Here is an 11,240-nt window from a genome sequence, read left to right as displayed (position 1 = left end):
GGGCCTCTACTTGTTAAATTGGCTTTATATATGGATTAGGGATGCTTTTTTTTGCACCCATCAATTTGATCTATGCACCAAATACTTATTCTCCCTCTACAAGGGATAAAATTTGGCAATATAAAAGTATTTTCACATTTGGAAGAAAAAATTAAAAATGCTTTTGGATCTTAGAAGTGTTTTTTTTTCAGAGAAACACCTGTTAAGTGCTCTTTTTGAAAGCACTTTAATTTTTAACAAATTTTTTAATATTTTGCAATTTTAGTAAAATCACTTATGAGTATAATTCTAGAGAAGAAAATCCACTTTTAGTCCTCTATTGGTTGAGCCACTTAGTATGGTATTTTCCTTTGGGTTGAAACCCCTTATGCATTTTTATTATTTACCATTTTGTACTCGCTGCAGAGAGAAACCATTACTCATGCTTCGTTTGCATCGGTAGTGTTTCTTTTCGTTTATGTCAATACTTTTTAGGGCTTGTTGGAAGCTGTTTACATCCGTTTGGACTTTGTTTAATGAATTACTATACCTTTGACCCCCAAAAAAAAAAAATCTCAAACAATATCTACTTTTTTCTTGTTGGCATGAGTTTATGGTATTGCAGAAACTTGTGGGGGTAAAGTAGTGAAGGTCAAGAAAATTATGGCGTTTGTGCAAAATTTATGTTGCTTTTGATTTGTATTGTTAATCGTCAACTGCAAATGGGAGGCTGTTGATTGCAATAAGTAGTGACATAACTAGTTTTGAGATTCTAGTCAAAACTAGGACGTGGATCTTCTTTGATTGCAAATGGGAGGTTGTTGATTGCAATCAATAGATACCATGGATTGGTCGATATTCTATCAAGGTGCTCAATATTAATATCATTTTGATCCATGTCCTAATTTTGAGCTCACACATTTGGTTTAGAGAATGAAGTCTGATGTTGATATTGAGCGCCTTGATAAAATATTGACCCATCCATGGTATTTATTGCTGGTAGAGCAAAATGATATCTGAGTTCAAGCATGGTCAAATGATCAGTAAGAGCGGACTTAAAAGTGACGTAAGGTATTCAATGATTAATACACAAAATAGTGTGGAGATTGAATAGTTTGCATTGGAAACAATTTTTTTTTTTTTTTTTACCAACTGGATGGCATGATCTGTCTTCTTTGTAATCGTATATGTGTCATCCATGTTAGAGACACGGTTGGCTGGTACGAGGAAAATTGACTTGCATGAGGAGATATTTTTTAGTGTAATTGGAATATGAGGTGGTACATCATGTGTCATTATACAAATGAGAGGATATGTGTTAAAAAATTAATAACTTAAAAAATAAAATCTCCCACCACTTGTATAAAAATACGTGATGTATCACCCCACCCGTATTCTGATCACAATAAAAAATTTCTCGTGCATGAGACATTGAGCAATACTTTTCCAGAATTCATGGCTTTGGTGTTTGAAACCTTTTGGATTTGAAGCCGTAAGGAATAAGGTTTTAATCTCAATGGATATTTCAACAGGGTAGTGATATTCACATCCAATTTTACTTCTCACACACCTTTTGATTGTTGGATTGAATGAATTAAAGAAGATCAATGAAAAAAAAAAATTAACAAAATGTGTGAGAGGTAAAATAAGATGCGTGAATAACACTTACCCTTCAATTTGAGACGAAAACAGTGAAGGCGTACAAAATGAAGTTTTAATCTGAAATGGATTTGCAGCCATAAGATATGTGAAGCTTCGTTGAAAATATATATTTTCGGTGGGCATTGCTTCCTGAACAAGCCCCTATCTGAAGTCGAAAGTCAAGGTATACTATTCACCTTGGCTTTGGCTAAGCATCACCCAACAAGGAGTTTGATGGCTTTTAGCACCTTGTCAATGTATGGTTCTTGCACAACTACTTGGCAGTCTCAGAAGTAGTGGTAAGCTCTGCCCTCATACGAGAAGAGTTGGGGGCCCAACTGCCGGTATTCTACATTTCTAAAGCTTTTCTCGATGCGAAAACTAGATAACCAAAGATTGAGAAATTAATCTTAGCGTTAGTTGTTGCGGCTCGGAAGCTCAGACCATATTTTCAAGCTCACACAGTCATTATTATGACTTAGTATCCTCTACGATTAATTCTATATAGTCCAGACGCTTCTCAATGAGTGATGAAATGGGCGTTGGAACTTGGCCAATACGGTTTAGTTTTCTGACCCCGCACGACGATAAAGGCCCAAGCCTTGGCGGACTTCATAGTAGAATTCACACCTAGCATAAGCGATGAAACAGAGTGACCCAACGACTCCCTGGAGGCAATCGAGCATGCCCTAACCATGCCTGTTTCACCCAATGAGACTTTTTGCATTTGCATGTCGACGACGCATCCAACTTCAAGGGCTCGAGAGCAGGCGTGGTCCTTGTCACTTGAGACGGTTCGATGCTTGAGCATGCAATCACTTTAGACTTCAAAGCATCCAACAATGAAGCAGGGTACGAGGCCCTACTAGCAGGCCTTCGAATGGCAAAAGATTTGGCGATGAAAAAGCTTGATATTCATTTTGATTCCTAGCTAATCACCAACCAAACTACTAGGGAGTACACGACAAAACATCCGAAGATGGCGTAATACCTAGATAAGGTACGAAAGCAACTTGAGGCATTTCATACTTACACCCTCACTTAAGTTCCACAGGCAAATAATGTCCACGCATACGCGCTAGCGGGCCTACGCTCCATTCTAGAGAGTATCTAAACAAGCCAAGCATAGAGGCGAAGCCAGCAACAATGGTGTCACAGGTTAGTACAACTCCAAACTAACAAGATTCAATTATAGACTACCTGGTCAATGACACATTCCCCATGGAAATATTAGAGTCTAGAAAACTCCAAACAAAGGTGGCATGTTACTACATGTGGAAATCACTTCGGAGGCCGATCTTTTGCACATAAGGTTCTTAACGTAGCTACTACTGGCTTACTATGCATCAAGACGCTAAGGAGTTAGTACAAAAGTGCAACTGCTGCCAACGCTACATGCCGGTACCAGCATTGCTTACTAGCGAACTACACCCGCAGACGAGTCCTTGGCCGTTCATGCAGTGGGAAATCGACTTGGTAGGGCTAATGTTGCTCACTACTGAGGGCAGATGCATGATGATCGTGGTAACTGACTATTTCACCAAGTGGATGGAAGCAAAGCCCATGATAACCACAACTCAAGTGAACATAGAGCGTTTCATATGGAGGAACATCATTTGCCGATTTTGGCATCCCTCAATCCATCATCATAGACAACGGCATGCAATTCATAGGCAAAGATTTGGCGAAGTTCTTCCAAAAATATGGTATCAAGTAGCATATGTCCATGCCGAAGTATCCCCAAGGTAATGGGCAGGCTGAAACATCCAACAAGATGATTCTCGACTACCTTAAGAAATCTCTCTCCGACAAGAAGGGAAAATGGCTAGACTAACTTTCGGGATGTTTATGGGCATATCGCACAACCAAACGATGAGCAACTGTTGAGACTCTTTTCTTTTTGGCATTTGGTTCAGAAGCAATCATTCTTCCTAATGTCATTGTGCCAAGTATTAGCACTCTATTGCCAAACATCGAGCAGAATGGAAAGAAAATGGCCATAAATCTAGATTTGGCAGATGAGGAAAGCGATAAAGTCATCAACCTAATCGTAGCCTACCAGCAGTAACTTTTCTCCAGCTATAACAAAAAGGCCAAGATCTGGTAGTTCCAACCCAGAGATCTAGTCCTAAGAAAACTTTCATCACTTCCCGTAGAGAATGCTCCAAAAAGATGGATCCCATCTGGTAAGGTCCGTACAAGATCAGCAGAGTAGGCTACAAGGGTAGTTACACATTTGCCACCATGAACGACAAAGAGATCGAAAAACAATGGAATGCCTAAATCTGAGGAAGTACCATTTTGTGACCTCCCGATACATCAAATCCCGAAGACTCAAGCATTTCGACGGGCACCACCTTATAAGCCAAGGATTATCCGGTTGTTATACAGCTTCTACCTTACAATTAAGTTTTCGTTCGTTTTACTTGTTTTTCAATGAGGAATTCAGAAGTAATTTACAACTTGGCTTGGTCGCATGCTTACAACAACTGATCACTCCTGCACTTTAAAAAAAGACCGCACCCTTCTTAGAGACTTATCATATGAATTGCACCCTCTAGGGACCAAACATACTCTCTAGTGCGAGATGGTAAACCAATTCCCTAACACCCACATGGGTTTGCTTTCCAATACGGGAGGATAAACTTTACACTCCGAATATCCAAACATGGATGAGTTAGGCTGCCCTGGTGTAACTAGGTGCACAATGGCTTATGCTAGGATTCCTAAAAGTAGCCACAATGGTATTTTTCAAGGCTTAGCTAACTGAAGGATTTTGGGTCTCTTGGCCTAATACGTGGGGAAATAAGCCTTAGAGATAGATAAGGCACATTACGCAGTATGCCCTATGGACGGCTGCCCTGAAATCCTAAAAATGCTACCGAGTACACTAAGGTAGCCTACGGTTTCCAGAAGACTACCTACGGCTTGCCTTTCGAGCAGTAAGCCACCCTAAACTTATACAACCGCACATTTTTGTGAAAGGTTAAACAAGCTAACATGCATAAACGAAGCTTTATCCATTGTCGACATGCTACGCAGTCGATAAACTTCACCTCTGCCAAAACGCAGAATGATCGTTTAAGATCTACACTAAATCCTAAAGTGTTATGATACTTGCTACGCAACCCACATAATTAGTTACATAAAGCAAGGAGTTTTCTCTGACATTTTCTTACAAAATTCCATACAACTGCGTACTTATGATACAAAAGGTTAACGAATTTCATGACCCAAAAATCTTTAGTATTTTGTGAGGTAGGCCACACAACTCAAAGAATTGGAGAAAGCCAAGGTTAACAGCTAAGTGATCATGTGGACTCGTCTGCTTCTGTAAGTAAGGCATCCCGCTGCCGACCCTATGGCTAACAACTTTGCAAAGGTTCTACGCCAACACCCACGGCTACATAGGCTACGCGGGCTTGTTTGTTTATAGAAAAGTAGCACGTTTGTCGCTGGTCTAAAGGTTAAAGGTTGGACGTGAACAAAAGAAGCTAAGATGAAGAAAAGCAAAGAAAGCAAGTTTATTAAATATTCTAGCAAAATTGATAAACAACTAGCAAAGGTCTAAAGAGTTCAAGAAAAGCAAAAAGCAACAAGGAAAACAAAGAAAATCCTAAAGGCTACCTAGAAGACTACTTTTCAACAACTTGAACATCCCACGACTACTCCGTTGCCACACCTTCAGCAGCTACGGCGTTCTCAGCAGCGGCACCATCTGGCGCTTCAGCCCTAGTTACCCCAGCCTGGGCACTAACTTCTCCAACTACTTCACCAATGGAAGCCTCGAAAGTAAAAGCAAGCAAGTATTCCAGAGAAATAGAGAAGGTGTCGAAGCTTTTCCCTGCAAACGCAAAGTCGGCCTATCGAAGAGATGATCTACATAACCCAGCTTGTAGAAATCAGCCTGACTTTAAACAAGCGAAGTCTCGAGCCCAACCTTCTTACCTTTCAACTGCTTGTTTTCCTCGAGTAGACCAACACGGATGCACTTCAGCTTATCCACTTTCTTCTTCAGACCTTCGTTGATCTTCAATACGCCTTGGAGTTCCAACATTTGGGGTTCAAGCCTATCAACGATCTTCTTGAAGTGGATCACTTGATTATAAGCAGCAATCAACTCTTTATCCTTTGCATAAGCAACATAACGAAACTAAAAAATGGCGCGTTCAAGATCTTGAATTGAGGCATGTAACATCCAATTTCCTTCTCTGCACTTTCATACTTAACTTGGATCTCATCAAGCCTAGTCTTCAAATCAACGATCTCTTGGCAAGTGGTCTCAAGCTGCAGAGAAGTAGGGGTAGAGATATTAGACCCTTTCAAAGCGACGAGCTTAGACTCTAACCTTTTGATCTTCTTGGCTGAGGAATAAGCTTCGATTACCTTAGTTTTTGCCATCTTCTTGGAAGCTTTGGTATCCTTTTAGTCAAGGAACATAGATTCGGTTGCCAGAATCGTCATTTTTTGCATCATAGCAAGCATAGTAGTCATTCTATATTCGGTCGTATGCTTTGTAAAGGAACTTGGGCAAACAACCCCTTTAAAGCCTTCAACAAGCTTGGCACACACCTCCATGTCTTCAAGCAGATCTAGTTTCAAGAGTGCATAAATCTCAGCAGCCTCCCCAGAAATAGGTTTGGTGGATTTCTCACAACTACCTACATAAGCAGTCTCAACTTTCTTAGCAGGCGAATCAATCTCAGTAATGAGGGGAGTGGGTTTTGGCACCTTATTGCTCTTTATAGTGGCAAGCCTCTCCAAATGTGAACCAAACTTAGCCCTCGACAGACATTTTGGCAATAGAGGCATGACGAAACCTCTACATTGAGCAATCCTATCAGTAATCCTACTAACCACCTTTGGCACGGCATGTGTCATTGGCTCAGATCTAGCAGCCTCATCTTTCTTCCCATTGGAAGAAGTCAAGTCAATCACAAGCCTATTGGTAGCAGGTGGACCCTCACGAGTAGCGGAGGAAGTCTTCGATTTTTTCTTAGCCAACATCTCTTGAGCAGGCGGGGAAGATCTCTTCTTTCCACCTTCATTCACGCAGGCTCCATGACAGCGATCAGACGAGCTCATTGATAGGATCATATTTATGCGACTTTGTTATCTTATTTCTTTGCATTTACTTAGTTAATTTCCATTTATTTTGGCAATTTAAGTTATTTTTGTATTATTGTAGGTCCAGTTGGTAAAGATCATAATAAATAGCTAAATGGAGCAATTTGGAGTTGTTTTGGACTTGGATTAGATATCATGCCGGGATAGCATATGGGCTGGACGTTTTTGGTGTTTCAAAGGTGTTAAACATATGCTAAAATCTAGAGAAATTAAAGTTGAGGCTTGGAAGACAAGGAATTACACAAGAAAGATGAATTCTAGTTGGAGAAGAACATTATTTTATCTTATCTTATCTTATCTTATCCAACATTATCTTATTTTATCTCCAGCTGCAAGGAGAAATCCTAATCACATTTCAACACTTTCTACCTGATTCTTAGAGTTCTAAAATAATTCAAAATGCCAAAACCTTTTCCTCATTGGATTCAGCCGTTCCCCATATATATATGAAATTCATGCAACGATTTAGATTGTGCCATGCCTACCATTCATCCATTGAAAATGTTGGAATTTTCAGAGTTCTTTCTATCTTTCTTTTAAGTTTCAATGTTTATTTTAGATTGCTTTTCAGTTATGATGAACATATATGTAACTAAGTTTCTTTTTAGCTAGAGGTGAATTCGAAGCCATGATCATATGTTTTATATAAATTGATTACATCCAGTTATTGTTCCATAAGACATGAATGCGATTTACTTATTTGCTTTATAGAAAACTTATTCTTGTATGTTTATTAAGGATGCATACTTAGTTTGCATACAGGGATTTGATGCTAGAATATAAGGAAATTTCACCTAATCATTATGAACTTATATTTGTAAGTAGTAAAAGTCACTAGTCATGATTGAGTTAAGTAAATTCTTGACAGGAGTATCATGCTTTTTATAGTTACCAATGCTTTGTCAATGCTTATAATTTTCACAGAACTTAATAATCTTTAAGATGTATCTCTATCATGCTTTTCATAGTTAGGGAACTTGAGAAGAATAATTTGGTTGCATCGCTGAGTCCAATTCAATGAACTTAGGAAAATCTGCGAGTTAATTAGTGTTGTTCACAGTTAATTTGGGGCATTGTCATTCATGGTTTATAGGAAGAATAACTGGAAATCAATTTGTATGCATATGATTCATGTGTGGAGAAGAATCCCTTAGCTATCATTTCATTCATATTTCATTCACAACTTAATTTATTGGTTCTACTTTACTTTTGTTTTAATTAAATTCGTCCAAAATCCCCCAGTCATTGTTTTGTTGTTAGTTTAACTTAGTTTTCAGTTTTAAAAGTTTAATTTGTGTTGATTAGCATCCCTTCTAATCCCCGGAATAGAACGATCCCTACTTACTCATACTACAATTGCATAATTTATAAGGTTTAATTTGTGTGTTAGTTTCTACCACATCACTAATGCCTCCGCCTTGATCTGTTTTATATCCTCTTTTGGGGGCAACCCACCTTTCTCTTGGCGAAGATGACTAAGTAGTCAATGCCATTCACGATACTCAACTGGGATACCTAGGGCAACATGCACCTTCTTCATATCTGGAGAGGCCTTGGGAGTTGAGGCGAATTTCGAATCTACAAAAGCAGAGGAGGACAATCAGTAAGTCAGAAAGCAGCTCAGAAGAAGTACAAAGTAGCCTAGAGATTAAGTAGTCTACTCACTAGTGATGAAAATCATCAGAACAAGCATCTCAGGGGAAGAATCAGACTCCCACTCTCCACTTATCTCCAAAGTCTTCTTAGCCCAGTCACGACCTCCCTTACTCGAATAATCGAAGAGCCTATGGCGGGATTGCAGCTGCCCAACTTCTTCAATGTGGCCTATGTCGAAGAAGTGCCAAAATTCATTGACAGTCAAATCCAAGTCGAAGAATTGGCTTAGATTGAGGAATCCCACCATCACATGGATTGCATTTGGAGAATATTAAGCGGGGGCACACTTCATGGAGAAAAACACTTATTGGAAGAAACACTACATGGGGAAAGTAAATTGCAACACGAAGTAGTAGGGGTGAAACTTGATGGCTCTTTGAGCTCCATTACATGGCTCACGATTGTTACTTTCCTTGGCATGCTTCACACACACCCTCGATGGAATTGCATGCTTGTACGCTTCAAGGAAGTCTCTGAATGAATCATCAGAATTAATTTTGAAGCGAGCAGCCTTGAAATAGCCCACCTAACTCAAAGACATACCTTGCCGATTCAACGGCAGTACACCATCATCATCCTTGTGGCTTGAAGAAGACATGCTTTTAGAAATTCTACAAAGACACGAGGAAAATTTGTTAGACGACTGCACAACAAAAAAGAAAGAAAGGGAAAGCATCATGCCTTATGAACCAAAGGAAGTAGCCAAGAGAGCCCAGCCTACCCTGGCTCCTATCTCCACTCTCGGCCTAAAAGGCCTCTTGGCCCAAACCTGTAAGAAGAGAGGGTAGACTCCCCAGCCAACTCGAATGGGCCTAGCTTAGCAGCCCGAAATATCTTGGCCCCTCTATTTCCTCTCACACTCAGGCTCAAGCCCATAAAAAAAAAAGAAAAAAAAAAGAGAAAAGGAAGCATGCACCTCCTCAACCCAGTCCAACACACTAGCATGGCCTATGCTAGGTCTAGCTAAGTGCCCTAGCTCCCATTAGCTCAGCCCTAAGCCAAGCCACTTTTGGCCCAGCCAGCTGCTACCGCACTGAGCCGACAACAGCAAGCCACTCACGGCAACTATGTCGTGGCTTTCCAGCCACCTTTTCACACTTTCTCGACCCCCGTGCAGCCAAATTTCAAGCCCCAAGGCTCCCAAAAATTACGAAGACAAGGAAAAGTTAATTTTTTCTTACCTTGGTGTGGCGTGAAGACAAAGAAAGTACGAAAGACGGTCTTTTGCACGAGTAAGTGTAGAAGATTGCTAGGGGAGGGGGAACAAATATCCTCTAGCTTTCTTTCTCTTGTAGGGTATAATAAATTGCTCTCTGAAGTTAATTTAATCATCTACTTAAGGTAGACTTAAATAGACTTTGGAAGTAATTTATTTCCATTTCCTAGAAGGATCTAATTTCCAATTAATGAGGAAATCTACATCAAAATAGGAAACAATGTTAAGTTTCGTAAAGCAAGGGAATATCTCTACACCTGCTGCCATTTCCTGCGAGCAGCCCAACAGGTGTGGGGGCATTTGTAGATCCAAAAGTAATCAAGAAAATTATGGAGGTGACACATGGACTTTTGGGTAAAAAAGACACAATTACCCTCGAGGCATACATGGATTCCCACGCGCAAGCAACGAACAATAACAGCTCAATCAAGGAAGAGTCAAAGGTGATCAAAATAGTATTTATTCAAAACCCTCTCATCACTCCTCATCAAATCCCCACTCAAAAGGTAACTCCCAATTTTCCTATTCTAATTGGGATTAATTACCAAATTAATTGCAAGATATTATTTAACATAATATCTTGCAATTATATTAAAAAAACCACCATAAGTAGCCGGTCCCTATTTCCCCAAATAGGGCCGGCCACCCCCTAGAAATAGTCCAATTTTTTCTCCAAAAAGCTAAGTTCAATCTCTCCCAAAAATCCCCTAAACACTTTATCTCTAAAATTCTAACTTTGGCATAGGAGATTCTTCGGCCAAAGTCCCCCCTATTCATCGTGGGCGCATGAGGCTCTTGGCCTTGATTTTATATGTTATTATTTTGCAGGTGCATTTTCGTCAAAAGAGAAGACAGCGGAAATTTGCATCTAGACTTTTGAACAAGGAAAGCAAATCCATGCCCGTACCATCAAGTATGGGTTCAATCTTGTAGCACCAATTGGAAGTGCTCATTCAACCATAAATGCAAAGTGTGGGAATTTGGAAGACGGCAATCTAGTGTTTAGGAGAATGCCAATGAGGGATACAGTAACTTGGAATGCAATGGTATCAGGCTTTCAAAAAATGGGAAGGGCATCGAGGCTCTACAGCTATTTGAGGACGCAAAATCGAACTATGTTACATTTGTGAATGTTGTCTCTGCTTGTAGCCATATGGGATCCGTCGAGAGAGGCTGGATATATTTTAAGATGATGTCTAATGAATTTGGCATATCCCTAAGGGTGGATCATTATGCTTGCATGGTTGATGTATTGAGCCGTGCTTAGATGAAGCCAAAGAGTTTATAGAATCAACTGTTGGAGTCTTGAGACATTGTCCCACATCGGGGAACATTTAGTTCCCAATGGCCTTTATATAGGTCTAGTCTTTTATATAAGTGGTTATGATTTGGACCATTTGGAAAATGATTGAAGGCTTGGACCTTATGGTTGTGTGGGTTAAGTTTGTATAATATAGCCTAATGCAATTAATATTAATTAATCAAGACAAGGGCCTTGGGCCTTCTTGAAAGTTAAAATTAATCAAATTTCATTAATTTTATTTTTGGATTAATTTTTTAAGTTTTTAATTAACATATTTATTAAAAAACCTTTTTGATTAGGAGACACAACTTTTAGAAA

This window comes from Malus domestica, chromosome 11, assembly GCF_042453785.1.
Source record: "Malus domestica chromosome 11, GDT2T_hap1".
In the NCBI taxonomy this organism is placed as follows: domain Eukaryota; kingdom Viridiplantae; phylum Streptophyta; class Magnoliopsida; order Rosales; family Rosaceae; genus Malus; species Malus domestica.
Note: the sequence above shows the minus strand (reverse complement) of the source record.